Source organism: Typopeltis vanoorti, chromosome 5, assembly GCF_054136105.1.
Source record: "Typopeltis vanoorti isolate ZY-2024b chromosome 5, IOZ_Tvanoo_1.0, whole genome shotgun sequence".
Taxonomy (NCBI): Eukaryota; Metazoa; Arthropoda; class Arachnida; order Uropygi; family Thelyphonidae; genus Typopeltis; species Typopeltis vanoorti.
Window position 1 is genome coordinate 20,688,106 of NC_143553.1, and position 16,871 is coordinate 20,704,976.

The 16,871-nt window shown below is 37.3% G+C and overlaps 1 protein-coding gene across 1 annotated transcript in view; it reads left to right on the forward strand.

Annotated features, from left to right (window-relative positions):
* Window positions 1-16,871, forward strand: part of LOC150106258 (beta-scruin-like) — a 361,294-nt gene that overhangs the window by 284,715 nt on the left and 59,708 nt on the right. The window lies entirely within an intron of this gene.

Genomic DNA, 16,871 nt, shown 5'->3' on the forward strand with positions numbered 1-16,871 from the left:
AGACAATCATCCAAATGATCATTTGTAATTTGGTTTCTTAATTGATTTTTTATGACATTCATATTTGAAAAAGCAGATTCTGACAAATATGTCGATCCGAAACACGACAGAATTTTTCGCGCAATATCAGTTAATATTGGGAATTTTTCATGTGCATACTTCCAAATGACTTCATTGTTTATTGATGTTAAATGTAAACTATTCTGAATGTTTATTATCTCAAGTTCTACTTCAGCTTGGTTTATATCAAGCAGCCCCTCTAATTTTATTGAAATTTCTGTGATGTTCAAGTTTTCTTGAAATGGGTTATTGATAAAAGATACAATCATTTCAGTTTTATTAAAATCTTTAAATCTTGAATTTATTTCTTCCTCAACTAATTCTATTTCACGAATAAATTCTTTTAAATCATAGCAAAGAATTTCTTGATTTTGTTCAAAAAATTTTAATAAATATGGGAGATGTCTAAATTCGCAGTCATTTATATTTTTCTTTAATAAAAGTGAGTATTGTTGGAAACTTTTTATTGAACTTAACATGTCCATTTAATTTTTTTCTCTACCTTGTAACTCTAAATTTAAATTGCTTAATTTCATATAGAAATCTACTAAAAATGATAAGTGTAACAACCATCTTTTATCACTCAATTGTGGATAAATATCTCCTTTTTCATCAAGAAAAAATTTTATATCGTTAATTAATACAAGAAATCTTTCTAAAAATTGACTTCTGCTGAGCCAGCGAACATTATTTACAACAGAAGTTTCATATCATCATCTGCCTGTAATTTAAATAACCGCCGTTGCAGGGCTTTTCCTCAAACAGAATTTACAATTTTAAATGTAATATCTAAAACATCTGTTGTGTTTATTCTTTTACTACACAGTACTTGTTGGTGAATAATACAGTAGTATGTTAAAAAATCTGGATATTTGTGATCGTTTTTTACATAATGAAATGAAGCCTGATTTACCTTTCATTGCAGGAGCATCATCAGTAGTAATAGACACAAGTTTAAAAAGCAGAAGTTTGTGTTGTTTCATAAATTCATCAAATGCCGAATAAATGTCTTCTTCCCTAGTTCTTCCCAATAATTGTTTAATTTTCAAAATTTCTTCTTTACTTGAATAATCTTGAAATACCATGCGAATATATACCATTAACTGAGCAATATCAGTGAAGTCGTTTGATTCATCAAATTGTAATGAAAATGCAACACACTGGTGAATGTCTGACATTAACCTGGCCTGGAAACTTTCCTCCGGCAATTGGAACTCTTCCTTTCGGCAATTTGAAACCTTGTCTGAGGCCTAGAAGTAGTCTCTCTCTCTCTCTCTCTCTCTCTCTCTCTCTAGCGATGTCTCGAACCGAGAAATTCCTTTCTGGAAGCAGGAAACTCTTCTCTCAAGTAACGTGGATCTGGGCAGCCTCTCTGACGGCAACTCTGGATCGATTGGCCTCCTCTCTGACAGCAGTTCTGGAACCAGGATCCCTTCTGCTTGCTTCAGTCCCTTTTTATCAGGCCTCCTCTGAGACCTCACATGAAGTTTGGCAACCCCCAAAGAATCGGTATGAGTCTTTCATCTTAAGTTTCAAGTTCAGCACTCCTTTTGTTCTCCTCTGCTTTCTTTTGATTGTAAGTTGCTGGCCATCGGAAAGTTGTTTGAACTCTTTCTGACTGACTTTTGAAGATGTTTACACTTAGAACCTGCAAGCCTTTCTCATACATACAAGTTTCAGTAACAGTCTTTCTAATGGTGCCATGTACAGCTTTGGTGACAAAAACATTGCCTTTGTTTATAACACTCTAACATATTCTTATTAAAGTAGTATATACAGTTGGCTTCAAAAGAGTTATTTACAAAAACATCTAATACAAACTATACTGAGACAAACAAAGTTTATTTTTTTACAATATTCACATGGGACTTAACCTAAGTAAAAAATCGATGTAATGTGCTTTGGAATATTTAATATTTAAGTTACAATCGAGTTTTTACACTTTGCTTATAATCGTATTCACTCGGCTCGTTGTTTGACTTCCACTGATCCAAATTAATTCATTTACCCCGGACTTATACGAAAATTACTGATTTTAAAATTTTAATGAAAAATAAATAAACAATAGCAATACACTTAATCAAATTAAAAATAATATAAAATAGTGATAAATAAAATATTATGTTTTCAGTTTTAATGAAATTTATAAGTAAGGAGGAATACACAAGAGATTGACCAAAAATCGCTCCCCGGTCGATCGCAATCGACGGGTTGAACAACCCTACTATGGGATATGGGATATATATCTCATCAATCTCTCCAATACCTTATCCACAACTCCAAATATGCAGTTTGGCCTGTAATTTGTTGCCTTAGCCTTATGTGAAATTGTTCCACTTCACTATCTTTGTGAAGTGGAACGATTTTGCCTTCCTTCCACTCCTTTGGGATTTGTGCTGTTGCAAGACTTATTAAATGAATAGGCCATGCCTTAACTCCTTGGAAAATTCCCTTAAGACTGATAAGTTATCAAGTCCTGTTGCCTCGTTGACTTACTTAACTCTTCATATACCACTTGCTCACTCATCATTAAGTCTTCTCTCATTTTTCTCTACACTTGAACTTCTGATTTTGCACTAAGGATGAAACATCCTAATGAACTGCTCACTAAACACCTCAACCTATGTCTTCTGAAGCAGTCACCAATCTCTTACTTTCACCCATTAACATCACCTTATCGTAATCATTCTTCAGTCTACTTTCCACATATTGAAAAAAAAAACCTTTCCTGCACTTTATACTCTTTTATACTCTTCATTCAACTGCTTATTGTCATTATTCATCTTGTGCTTCCTCCAAAGTGTCTCCTTCTTCTGCTTTTTCTTCCAGGTTTCATGCTTCATCCCCTTGTTCATTTACACCTACCTTCTCAACCTTTTAATCTTCGAATACATTCACACATTGATGCTTTATGTATTTCTTTGTCATCTCCCAAGCAGCATTTATTTCCTTACTGCTCAACTCCTTATTCCATGCCGTAGCTCAGTGCTATATTCTAAGCTTGTCATAATCACCATCCTTGTACTTCAACATATATGCTTTCCTCGCAGATGTTTTCATATGGCTAGCCATAACTCATGTGATCACTTTATGATCACTCTCACCAACTGGAGGAAAGTGGAAAACAACCCCCTACTCATAAGTACATCCTCTGATGAAGTATGTTAGATATGGGAGAATCATATACAGTGATATTGTTGGACTTTGCAAAGCATTTGATAGATTACTACATGATAAATTGATGTATAAGCATGTTCTACAGAGGATGAGAACAGATAGCATATGGTTAGATGGATTGGAGATTGGCTGTGTGAACGATACCAACAGATTGCGTATGATGAGTAGTGTCTCAGAAAAAAGGAGGATAACCAGTGGCATGCCCTAGGGTTCTGATTTTGGGCCCCCCTGCTGTTTAACTTGTTTGTAAATGATATATCATGTGGACTAAGTGGGAATCTTCAGTTGTTTGCTGATGATGCAAAGTTGGGGAGAATTATAAGTAGCACTGTTGATGTTAATTCCCTTCAGGAAGATGGCATTATAATTTTAATATGAATAAGTGCAAGGCGTTGCATTTTGGAGTGCAGAAATATAAGGCTGCCTGCTATATCAGCAGTGTGGCACTGCAGGAAGTTCATGAGATTTGAGAGTGATGGTTGACAGTACACTGAAGTTTAGAGGGCATATTGCTAGTGTTGCAAAGGCTGCACATTGTAGTGCTGCTGTGATAAGAAGTATTCTAACATATATATATATATATATATATATATATATATATATATATATATATATATATATATATATATATAACATATATTCTATAGTGGCACAACCACTATAGAATAGTGGTTGTGCCACTGTATAACGCACTGGTCAGAACACACTTGGATTATTGTTCTCATATCTGGTTACCTTGTTTTCAGTGTGATGTGTTAACATTGGAGAGGGTGCAGATGTGAGTGACTAACATAATATGAGGACTTTGGACTGCTAGCTATGGAGAGAGAGAGGTTGAAAAAACTGTGGATTGCAGAGTTACATTGATAGGAGTAAAGAGATGATATGATATAGACATTTAAGTTAGTGAGAGGATTTTATTGGATTAATCCAGATGAGATTATAAAAAAAGTAGAAGGTGAGAATTGGAGAATTGTAGTAAATGTCTTGCATTAACAACACATGATGAGAATGTGTTGTTAATGCAAGGAGTGTTAAGGATTTTAAGATTTGGTATAATAAATATGTTGTCAGTTGAATGAAAACTTCTCACGATGAGTCTGCCGACTTTACGGAGGGTGGAATAATAATAATAATAATAAAACTCTCAATCTTCACATATCTCTTTTACATACTGCCTGAGATAGTTGTCTGTCAAGAACTTAAGAAATTCATTTTCCTTATTCCCAAATGCTCTCTTCATTCCAATCTAGACCAGCATAATTAAAATCACCCATAATAATCATCCTTTCCTTGTTCATTAACCAAATTTGCTTATATATATATTTCTTCATCACCACACTACATATTCCCTGGCCTATAGTAGCATTCAATTAAATTTTTCTTCATGCCAACCTCACACCACACAACCTCATACTCAAAACCATTGCGACTATTTCCCTTTTTTATGTCTAACTTATGTGAACATAATTCCCCTGCTATCATCAGCAGCACTCCTCTTCCCTTCTTGTCCTTTATCGCTTCTCAACAAACACTCTACCCTTCCATTTCTACTCCCTTTAGGATATCATCTTCATTTAACCATGTTTCACTTATTCTAATGATTTTAGGATGTATTTATTCAATCAGCGAAACAATTTCATCACCCTTATTTCCGATTTGTAAATAAGCACTGAAGTTCACTTTTAGGTTTATAACCAGTCTACTGAAGTTAAGCCACTTGTTGGTTGTGACCTTCCCACCACACCTGCCCTTGCCCATTCTCCTATATTACCTGTTACCCAGTGGGATAGCTAGAACTTTTTTCCCCAAGGGCAGTTCCTGAGTTTGCTGCTCCTCTCAATACACACAAAAATACTACAAAAAGTCAAAATGACGTATAGGGAAATAAATTAAAACACTATGTTTATGTTTATTTTAGTTGTAAGTATAGTTGTTAAAAACTAATTATTAATTAAGTAATAAAAATTACTAAGTTAACATAAATAAAAGAATTGTCGAAAAATAGTCCAGCCCACCCAGGTGGCATTTTTAACGCCAGCAGTTCACCCCCCCCCCCCAGCATTCAATTCAATACATGCTCTTACCACATATATCTGCTCGGTCTCAACTACCCACTCGCATACCAATCTATTCCTTCTATGCTGATCATCCCTATACAACATCCACTCTCTCTCTCTCTCTATGCCATGTCTTCCTGTGCACTTGAGCCCTGGTGCCCCCTATTTTCCTTTTCCTCTTTCATTGCTGTTCTTCCTCTTCATCTGTTACACTCCTACTGTTTCCTTTGCCAAGCATTTCAGCCTTTTGAATACTATTCTCCTGATCTTTCACTTGACCTGTTACTTCAGATCTCTTGTTTCTTCACATGCTACACCTCCATCTAGCATCAGTGTCTCCAATTCACTCACCCCCCCTGAGCCATTCAAATGCATTTTGTCATGTCTGTATAATTTCATCCTTCCCTGAAATACATGCCATTCATCCACAAACTGCAGTTACTTCTCATGCAACTCTGCCAGCATACCATTCATTACTCAGGCTCTCCATCTCAACTCATCATTGTCATATCTCGGCAGCTAACTGACAGCCGATCCCACTATATTGTTTTCTTTCACTCCTGAATAACTTACTGATATCTGCCTTTACACTCTCCTTATGTCCACTTAAATCATTTGTCCCCACAACCACCTTTAATTCTCTTGCTCATGTCCAAAACATGAATTATATTACTCATTCTTCCTCCTGGATAGCAGACCATATGGACTCTCTCATTAACTAATTCTCTAACAATGGTATCTCCATACACTGCTATTCTCGAATATTTTCAGATATATAATCTTTGTAACTCTTCTTTGCACCCTTTCCACTACTTCTTTTTCTCCTTGGAACCCAGGAGACCAAATCTGCATGCAGTAGTCCAGGTGTGGTCTTATCAAGGACTTGTAGACAGGCAAAATTACTTCTTTATCCTTACAAGTCAAGGTTTGTTTCAATATCAGAATTATCCTCTGAGTTGTATTTTTCAATTTTTGGCACATGACCTCTGAACTTCAAATTTACATCTACCATAATGCCTAGATTTCTAGCTCTCATCAGTTTTTTGTAGCATACCTATGCTGATATAGTATCTAGTGTTGACCTCTTGCAATGAGTTTTGTGACTCCGTGGAGGTCAAGAAAATAATAATAATATAATCTGAAATTAAAAACCTCATCATGCCAAAGTGCATCACTTTACATTTACTAATATTGAACTGATAGCCATATCATTTGCCCAAATTTCTAGCCTATCTAAATAATTCTGTAAGTGCTGGATATCAGTAGCTGCTGTGCCTATATTTGCATCATCAGCAAACAAGTGCACCTTTCCTGTTAGATCCTTCCCAATGTCATTAATATGTGTATCTAACAAAAATGGTCCAAACACTGATCCTTTGGGCACATCATTGGTTATTTTAAATCTGGCAGATTCACACCCATCGTATACCACTTTTTGATACTTGAATGCCAACCATCAAATTATCCAAGTTAAGAGCTCATATTCCAAACTGATATTCTCCAGTTTATTTAACAGCCTTTCATGTGTGGCATTCTATTAAATGCTTTAATCCAATAGCATCATAATGTATCCATTCCCTTTATCTAGTTCAGCCATAATATGAAAAATATGAGCAAATTGCTAATCCCCCCCCCCCCATTTGTAAATCCATGCTGTTCCTTGCAGAGGAAAGATTGTTTATCAATCCATTTCTGCATGCTAGTTCTTACCAAATTTTCTAAAATCTTCACTACCACTTGAGAGATTCTGATAGGCCATTTGTTAGATGCATTAATTTATTATTATTATTATTATTATTATTATTATTATTATTATTCAGGCCTCCATGGCGTCAAAAGACTCATCGTGGGAGGTCCTTCCTAAGAACATAAAGTCTGTCAAGACTCATCGAGGGGAGGTGCTCCCCTAAGAAGCACAAAGTCTATCATACCACTCTTTAAACTCATTGACCGTTCTCGCTCCCACCAATCCATCAGGCAATGCATTCCACAGTTCAACCACCCTCCATGCAAAGAAACCACTCCTTACCCTCTTGCTCACAGTTTCCTTTCGTAACTTCCAGGGATGGCCTCTTGTCATCACTCCTTCCCACTGTTCAATCAAGTGAAAGAACTCCCCAGTGTCAACCATGTAACCACCTCTCAACAGTTTAAAAGTCTCAATCATATCACCTCTCCTTCTTCTGTCTACCAAACTCGGCAGTCCACATTCCCTCAGCCGATCCTCATAACTATCCTTGTACAGTCCTGAAACCATCTTTGTCATCCGTCTTTGTATCCTTTCCACAGTTAATTTATCCCCTTCAAATCCTGGGGACCAAACCTGAAAACAATAGTCCAAGTGTGGTCTGATCAGAGACTTATACAACGGAATGATAACCCTCTTATCTCTACAGGTCAGTGTCCTCATAATTGCAGCAATCCTCTGTGTTACCTTCACCACCTTTGCAATATATCCCCTAAACTTCAGGTTTCTATCAATCATCAACCCCAGATCTCTTGTCTCTCCCCTACTTCCTCCAGTATAACTCCTCCCATAGAGTATGCAGCATCCCATCGATGTTTCCCAAACCTCAAGACCTTGCATTTTGCTGCATTAAACTGACCCCCATTCATTTGCCCATCTATTTAGCTTATTTAAATCCTCTTGCAGGACTCCCACATCTGCACTATTACTAATAATCCTTCCCAGCTTCGCATCATCCGCAAACAACTGAATATCCCCTTGCAATCCACTGGCAATGGCATTGATATAAAGGTTAAACAATATAGGTCCTAGTACTGAGCCCTGTGGGACCCCACTTGTAACCCTCTGCCTCCTGGAAACTGCTCCACCATACACAACTCTCTGATACCTATCAGACAGCCAATCCTGAATTCAGTTGACCAATCTGACATCCAGACCCATGTACTGCAACTTAAATATCAGCTTATCATGTGGCACCCTGTCAAATGCCTTTGCTAAGTCTAAGAAAATTGCAGTATATGCCTTTCCCTCATCTAATGTTCTTGTAACTTTATTATAAAAGGCTAGGATATTGCTAAAACAAGAGTGCCCTTTCACAAATACATGTTGACTCTCACAGATAACATTACCCTCATCTGCCCAATGCTGTATACGGTCCCTCACTACTTTCTCCAAGATCTTAACAACTACTGATGACACACAGACTAGCCTATAATTAGAAACTTCCAGTCTGTTACCACCCTTATGCAATGGCACTATCTTACCTTCCATTCCCTGGGCACCTTTGCCAAAGCCAGACTTTCTTTTGCACCATCCTTGTTCAATCTAACTCTTATATATTCATTCTATTTCCTGTACTCTCTTTCCTGACATGAGACTTAAGTTATATGAACATGTGAATGGCCTAAACAATTCAGCTGAACCAATTCAGCCTTTAGCATGGTGTTGATATTCCATCTATATTAATCCACATTAATGATATTTGAAAAATATTAATCTGAAGGGATATATTGAACTATTTCCTGATGATAACAAACTGTGGAGAATAATACAGATGCTATTAAGATCATGCAGGATGATATACGTATGAAAATGATTAAATTTGCTCACATTTGGGTGGTGCACCTAAAACTTCCCTTAAAATCCTTGATACTGTCCAGATGCTAGCTCTTAGGCTCATTGATGATCCCTCTCTTACAAATTCACTTCAACCTCTATCTCTCAGATGCAGTGTTTCAGAATTATGTCTATTCTACGGGTACTTCCATGGTCCTTGCTCCAGTGAATTGGCAACTATCATTTTTCCACTTTCTGTTGCACCTGTTAATACAAGAGCAGCAGCTGCCTAGCATCCCTTCATTGTGCAACTGCAAATGCACTCTGAAACTGCTTCTCCTCTTCCTCTTTTATTCAATCCACCTCTGTCCTCTGGAACAGCCTTCCTCATTAAGTATTCTTCCCAAACAACTACAACCTGCAGCTCTTCAAAAAAAAAAAAAAAAAAATCAATAAACTTTTATCTCAGTCCTCATCTGTACCCTGCACCTGCTACTGATGTGATTATTGGTCTCTTGACCTCTTGTGTATGGAATAAATTAAAAAAAAAAAAATTAAATACAATACCAAGGAAGAAAAAAAAATCGCAAAAATTCAAACAAAAAGAAATAACACAATTCTCATCCCCCCCCCCCACACACACACAAAAAAATTCCATATCTACTTCACCAACATTCATGGCCTTAACAGTAGTTTTAATGATGTGTACCACACAAGATGTCATGATACATGACACACACACACACACACACACACACACACACACACACACACACACACACACACACACACACACAGAGAGAGAGAGAGACACATGACAAAAGATGTCATGTGTGTGTGTGTGTAACCATCTGATGTCAGAGAATGCTAGGTCTTGAATTTCCTTACTCCCTCACCATGTTTGATCTACTCTACCTTAGACTTCTCCTGATTGAACTTTGTTGCATCCTGACCTCTTCATTTATCTATCTCTACAGCTTGGTTTTCAGTGATCAATGATATCATCTTCTTGATGACATCAGTATCCATAGCTCATCATATCCATTGCTTTCCTTTTAAATTTCAACTAATCAAGCTGGGAGAGATGCAGAGGTATTTGGCATTAGCAGCAACCTACCGTAGATAGTTGTCCACCCACTAGAATACAAGAAATTCTAGGAAGTGTCTTCTGCACTGCAGGTGTCACTTCTCCGCTTAATAATACGGATAATAATTTCATCCAAGTTTTCTTTACAATAGACTCTTTGCTCAGCCATTCTTAGTTTAGCATCCTCTGCTGTTGCACAGGTACCAAATGGGATGAACTGGTGACTTCTACTTCTCATTTCTAGGTTGGATTAGTTTTTCTATTCTCTTGTTACAAATACCTGCTCAGATCAAGTAACAGAAATAGTTCTTACAAGAATGAAGGCTTTAAAGATCGGCATTTTGCCAAAATTTTCCAACTACTATCCAAGCCTTGGTTCTCCAACAGATGTGCCAAGGCACTCCAAGAAAAAAAAAAGTTGGCATGTCACTAATGGTTTGAGAACAATTCTCCAACATCCTATTCAGCACACACCAGCTGGGGGAAGAAGGAAAAAAAAAAGCAAATCCAAATCTGATTTTCATCTAACCAAACAGAAAACTCATTTCATGGTCAAGTACTGGTTGAATGTTCTGGCTCCTTACCAAAGCGCTTGGATACAACTTTTGCACCCTTCGATTGGAAAAGGCCTAAGTTAGATTCTCGTCATGATGGAAGGAATTTTATGTGGACTTTTTCAATCAAAGGTGAGTTAGCCGATCTCATTCAGAGGTAGCAGGGTTTTTTCTCCCGGAAACTCGGGATTTTTCATCGCACATACAAACAAATGCACCCTTCAGAACATACGGAAATAATAGACAAAAAATACTAGCTGCTGTGGTGGTGGTGGGCAGTAGATGGCTCCGATGTTGTTGGTAGTAGAGGTTCGGTGTAGTGGTGGAGATGGAGAGTTGTACAATAGGTGTCCTCCCTATTACAATAGTTGTACAATGAGTCTTTGGACTCCTTGGAGGTGTCATGAATAATAATAATAATAATAATAATTATGTGACACCTCCAGAGAGTCCAAAGACTCATCGAAGGTAGGCAGCTACTCTACAACTCTCTGTCGCCACCACTCAACTACACCAATGCCATCTACTGCCCACCACTACTATTTTCACAGACAATCACAAATATCCATGCCCATGGCAGGATTCGAACCTGCAGCTTTTCGTCTGGAGAGCAGATACACTACTCCCTCAGCCATCTTCTCCAACTTTTGCATTAACGACTAAGGAAAAGTATCCCCAATTTACCAAGAACCATTCACTGCATAAGAACAATCCTGAAGAGCTTATACACTCTGAGTCCTCTAGTTCTGAGGGTATCCTACCTGTTGTGCCTATTCTATACTCTCATTTCATTCAATCCTTCCTTCCCAACCAGGATTTACCCTACACCATGGAAATAAGCTTATATTCAGCCTATTCCAAAAAATGTTCTTTAATTGCTCCTATTTAGTTTTCTCTCAGATCTCACCAAGAAGGTTATCAGGCCACCTTCTTCACTACCTAAAGACCCAGATTTCTTGATCCAAACACCTGTTCTGACTAAATAATCAAAAAGACTCCTTAAGAGAATAAACACCATCATTCTCCACTCTACTGCAAACCCTAAACCTCTGCCCAAACACTGGTTCTCTATACAATTTACCTTATCAGTTTGTGAAAGGAATACAGCATACATTTTATTCTCGAATCGAAACTACAACTTCTAACTAAGCCAACACTACCTTCCAAAATAAATGTAACAAAATTGTCAACAAATCCAAAGCAGACTTCATAAGATCCAAAAGCAATAAAATTGCATTGTGTTCTACTCACAGTCACGCTTTTTGGTCCCTTGTTAATGCTGTTCAACACACGCGGGTGGTCTGAAAGACTCTTGGCCTCGACCATAGATGGCAACGCTATTGGCAAGATTTTTTTTTCTAAGTTGGTACATCTGTCATAAGCATCCGTGTGAAATTGCAAGTCCTTCTATCAAGTAATTTGTTTTATACAGCTGTCTGAAGCAAAAGTGTTGTCTGTATCCCCTGAAATGGATAAAATTGACTATCGTGCAGTTGTAAATTCTTTGTAAAAGAAGGTTTAATGCCAAAAGAAATTCATTCGAAGTTCATAAAATTTATGGGCACTCTTCTCCTTCGTTTTCGACAATTAAGAAATGGGCTGCCGAGTTTAAACGTGGCCGTACCAACCTTGAAGATGATCCACGTGAAGAACATCCAAAAAGTGTAATAATACCAGAAATCATTGATCAAATGCATGATATGGTATTGGATGACCAGCGAGTCAAAGTGCATGAAATTACTGAGACTATAGTTATTTTAAATGAATGTATAGGATATATTTTGCATGAAGAATTGCAAATGAAACGGCTTTGCACAAGATGGTGCAAATTTTGATTTGCTGTGAACAGCTTGCTCACAGCAAATCAAAAACACACTTGCATGAAAATCTCTGAACAGTTCTTGGAGCGTTTTAACAGAATAAAACTGATTTTGTGCATCGATTTATTACTTAGGATGAGATTTGGATTCACTGTTACACACCAGAATCCATAAATGTAGTAGTCTTAATGGAGATTATGTTGAAAAATAAAAATAATTTTGAAATTATAAATTCGTTTTTTTGATTGTTAGGCTGAGAAGTTTTCAGACTACACTCGTAATTTCTGCCTGCCCTTGCCTCTCTCTCATACATTTCAGTAATAGCATGGTAACATCATCATCCTTTGCCATAAGAAAAAATCTTCATTAACAACTCATTAATCTTCATACTGATAAGTTTCCTGGTCTACTTCTAGTTGTGCTCTAGACTAACACCATTGAAAGGTGAACGAGAAGGTCATCAATAACCAGCTACTTGACTAGCTGGAGACTCATTAGTTAATTAATGATCACCAGTATGGTTCTGCCATTCTTATTCCGCATCAGATCTCCTTGTTAACCTAGCCACCCACCATTGGATACATTACTATTATTATTTATTATTATTATTATTATTATTATTATGTGACACCTCCAGGGAGTCCAAAGACTCATCGAGGGAGAGTGTGCTAACAGCATCGAACGATTGAACCCCTTCCAACTACTAACCACGCTCAAACTTGCTCAACTTTTTGAGAGCCATTAGTAGCAGAGGCTCTACCAATCAACCAACCTTTGCTGGCATACATGCTAACATGCCATGGAAACATTTGGAGAAACCTTCTCGTCACCCTTAATATTTCTAAGGCATTTAATATTTATATAATTTATTATTATTATTATTATTACGGGCAACTCCAAGGAGTCCTTAGACTCATCGAGGGAGACCCTAAACATTATTAGAGGCTATGACTACAATTAAAGCTGCCAGAGGTGAAAATCAGCACAAGAAGAGAAGTCTGATCTTGTTTGACGGTTTAAGTATTATTGAAGGTAAGTGTGTATGGGGGACAAGAGTGGATGATAGTACAAAACCATGAGAGTATTGTTGCACTGGTAGAGAAATCTGAGGAGAGCCACCTATCAGAACATGTAATGAAAGCCATTTGTAAAGTGTATAGAAGATAGATATAACTGAGAGGAGACCTCCACATAGCCTTTAAAGGACCATAAGATGGTTATTTGGTGAGTAAGCCTGTTTATCAGACTTGATCACATACTCTGGAAATATCAGGTGATTACATCAGTTTCTCCAACTGAATTGCAATCTTTCTTGCATGAAATAGGATTAAATTTTAAAAGTATTGACATTGAGAAGGTTACCTACTGTAGAATGGCCATGAGATCAGAGTTTCAGAATCATTGGTTATGGATTCTTCCTTTAAACTTGGAAGAATTGTTCACTACAGATAGCTTTTAATTTTTCATAAAAAGACAATGTATACCAGAATATTAATTATATAAAATTTTAATTAATACTTATCTATATTTTGCTGTGTTACATTACCGTCATCAGGGACCATAGAAAACAGCAACATGCGCATGCAGGCACCAACACTGAGCAAACGAGACTGAACAAAGGCAACTCCAAGTCAGGCCTAGAGTCTTAAATTCTGTTACCAATTCTGTTATGACCAAGATAACCCAATTTATCCCACTGGGGGGGGGGGGCACCGTTTAGGATAAATTAGGTTATCTTGGCTCTTACGCTGACAATCCCAAAATGCATCCCTCCCAAACTTGGGACAGTCTCATGCACTCTCATAGAAACCCTATACAAAAGGACAAAATTGATCAGTTCAGATATGGTCAAGTTCAGTAGTATGGGCACCGTTATTCAAACTGATTAATTCTGCCCCTATATAGGTTTTTTTATAATCCCATATTGTTGGGAAGAGTAGGGGGGGGGATGTGACTGCTGGTGAAAGTATCTATGTGTATATGTAGGTTTTCTGTAGACGGAGAATGCCAGGGATCCATCAGGCTGACATGTCAAGTATCTAGAAATGGGAGACTGTTGTTGTTTTCCTTTTCCAAGGTAAACTGGATTCTGGAGTGTTTTTAGATGTGTTAAGAAATTGTGGAGTATATCCAGACCATGCAGCCAAATAGAGAACATATTATCTGCACAGCCAGACAGTGTGGACATTATTTAATATTTAATATTTCTAAGGCATATTGCCGGCCTGGTGGGGTGCTTAAGGGTCAAAGCTGTATAACTGAGAGGAGATCTCCACATAGCCTTTAAAGGAATGCGGAGAACCGACCAGGGCTTCTGACCTAATGTCCAATCTTTACCTTCTCGTGGTGCACCCTGTTCGGTATCTTCCTGGATACTGAACGAACGAGGATGGGCTGGCAATTTGAGATTTAGCTGACCAAATTGTATTCCTATTGGTTAAACCAAAACACAAAATGATGGTACAACATGACAAAATTTCATGCAGGCTGGGGCATCGCTCGGTTAAACAATACCCCCGTTGTTTTCGCCAGGGAACCAGGGCGAACAGCAAAAAGTCAGCTATAGGAACAAATCTGAAAACACACCCAAACTCAACATAACCAGAATTAAAGATCAGTACTATCAACATAAGAAGCCTGAATGGCAAAGAAATGGAGCTAGCGGAGGAATTAGATAAGTACCAGATCGACATAATAGGGGTGACTGAAACAAAAAAGAAAAAAACTGATGAGATCTTTCTGAGCAATAAATACAAAATCTTATATTCAGGCAATGACAATCAAGGAAAAGAAGGAGTAGCCATAGTATTTATTCAACACAAAATATGAGGCTCATCTTCTTGAATGGCAGGCAGTGTCAAGTAGAGTGATTTGGGAAAATATCAGAATGGGGAACTGGACAATGAGACTTATTTGTGCCTATGGTCCCACAGAAGGTTCTACTAAGGTAGAAGTGGAGGAATTTTTTGAGGCTCTAGAAAAAGCAACTGACACAATGAAAAAGGAAAAGTTGGTCCTTGTTGGGGATCTAAATAGCAGAGTAGGAAGTGATTGTCAGACGTACAAAAATGTTTTGGGAAAATTTGGAGAAAAGAGCAAAGCAAATAATAATGGCAAATACTTGTTGGATTTCTGCTCAGGACATGGACTAGTTATTACTAACACCATGTTCCAACATAAAAATGTGCGCAAATTCACATGGAGAGAAGAGGCAAGGAATAACAAAAGTCTCATTGACTATGTTATTGTTGATAACGATGTTTTCTCCCTTGTGCAGGACACCAGAGTGTACAGAAGATTTGAAATTGGAAGTGATCACTATTTAGTCTTGAGCAGGATAAAATTAAATTTCATATTGAAAAGAATGACATGTAAGAAAGTTTTAAAGCGAATAAATATAAATAAATACACAAAGATTATTCAAGGAAAAATGAAAGAGTTTGAGAACAGGAACCAAACCTTGGAGATTCAGTAAGCCTTGAAGAAAACCCTGATTGATTCAGCTAGAGAGGCATGTGGTGAAGTTGTCTGCAAGGATAGAAAAATTAGAATTGCCATGACTTTGGCAAGAACATAGAAAATAAATATCAAGAAGGTGGCAAAATATTCTGGAGGTTGTAGAAGAAGCTTAGGAATGAGGAAAGAGTGCTGTAAAAGGAGTTAGAGATGATAAAGGTGACATGAAAAACAGGAGAAAAAGATATCCTTGAAGTATGGAGTAATTACTTTGAAAAACTGCTAAATGAAACAAACAGTGATGACAGCGCAGTGGTAAAAAACACTGACCAGGCATGCAGTCAGAAATACATATCCATACTTGAAGTAGAAAAAGACATCAAAGGCTTGAAATGTGGAAAGGCAGCAGGAGTAGATGATATTCGACCTTGCAGTGGCTGCACTGCATAGTTCAGAAAGCCTGGACAGAGGGACGAATTCCCGATGATTGGAGTAGAGCTCTCATAGTACCCATATATAAAAAGGGAAATAAAACTGAATGTGAGAATTACAGAGGTATATCCGTACTGAGTGTTCCTGGTAAGATCTATGCAAGTATACTCGAGAAACGGTTGAGAAGAATTGTGGAAGAAAAGCTTGGTGAAGAACAAGCTGGATTCAGGTCAAATAGAGGCTGTCAGAATCAGATCTTCACTTTACAACAAATAGTTGAGAAAGCATGAGAATATAACAAAAAACTCTATTTAAGTTTTGTCGATTTGGAAAAGGCATGTGACAAGGTGCCAAGAGAGAAGCTATTCAATACACTACAGTTATATGGTGTCATGTGGCATTATATCAAGCAATACTTAGTCTTTATTTGAGTTGTAAGTCAGCAGTTAGAATTGAAGGAAGTACAGGAAGATGGTTTAATGTTAAATCTGGTGTGAGACAAGGATGTACATTATCCCCTCTGTTATTCATTATCTATATGGATCACGTTATGAAGGAAAGTGGTATTAAACACGATATCAAAATTGGAGATGTTAATGTCAGCTCTTTGCTTTATGTGGACGATGTTATACTTCTAAATAAATCCGTTTCAAGTCTGCAAGATTCTCTGACTAAATTGAATAACTGTTGTAATAGATATGG